Here is a 289-nt window from a genome sequence, read left to right on the forward strand (position 1 = left end):
TGTCAATGCAGGGAACACGGGTTCGAGCCCTGGTCTGGGAAGATCCCACGTGCCGTGGAGCAACTAAGCCTGTGCGCCACAACTACTGAGCCTGCGCTCTAAAGCCCACGAGCCACAGCAACTGAAGCCCACGCGCCTAGAGCCCGTGCTCCGCAGCCACAGAAGCCACCGCAATGAGAAGCCCGCGCACCGCAACGAAGAGTAGCCCCCGCTCACCAGAACTAGAGAAAGCCTGCACGCAGCATCGAAGACCCAATGCAGCCAAAAATAAATAAATAAATAAATTTAT

The 289-nt window shown here is 56.1% G+C and overlaps 1 protein-coding gene across 4 annotated transcripts in view; it reads right to left on the reverse strand.

Annotated features, from left to right (window-relative positions):
* TPD52 (tumor protein D52) overlaps positions 1-289 on the reverse strand; it is a 41242-nt gene that overhangs the window by 19601 nt on the left and 21352 nt on the right. The window lies entirely within an intron of this gene.

Source organism: Lipotes vexillifer, unplaced genomic scaffold, assembly GCF_000442215.2.
Source record: "Lipotes vexillifer unplaced genomic scaffold, Lipotes_vexillifer_v1.1 scaffold359, whole genome shotgun sequence".
NCBI lineage: Eukaryota > Metazoa > Chordata > Mammalia > Artiodactyla > Lipotidae > Lipotes > Lipotes vexillifer.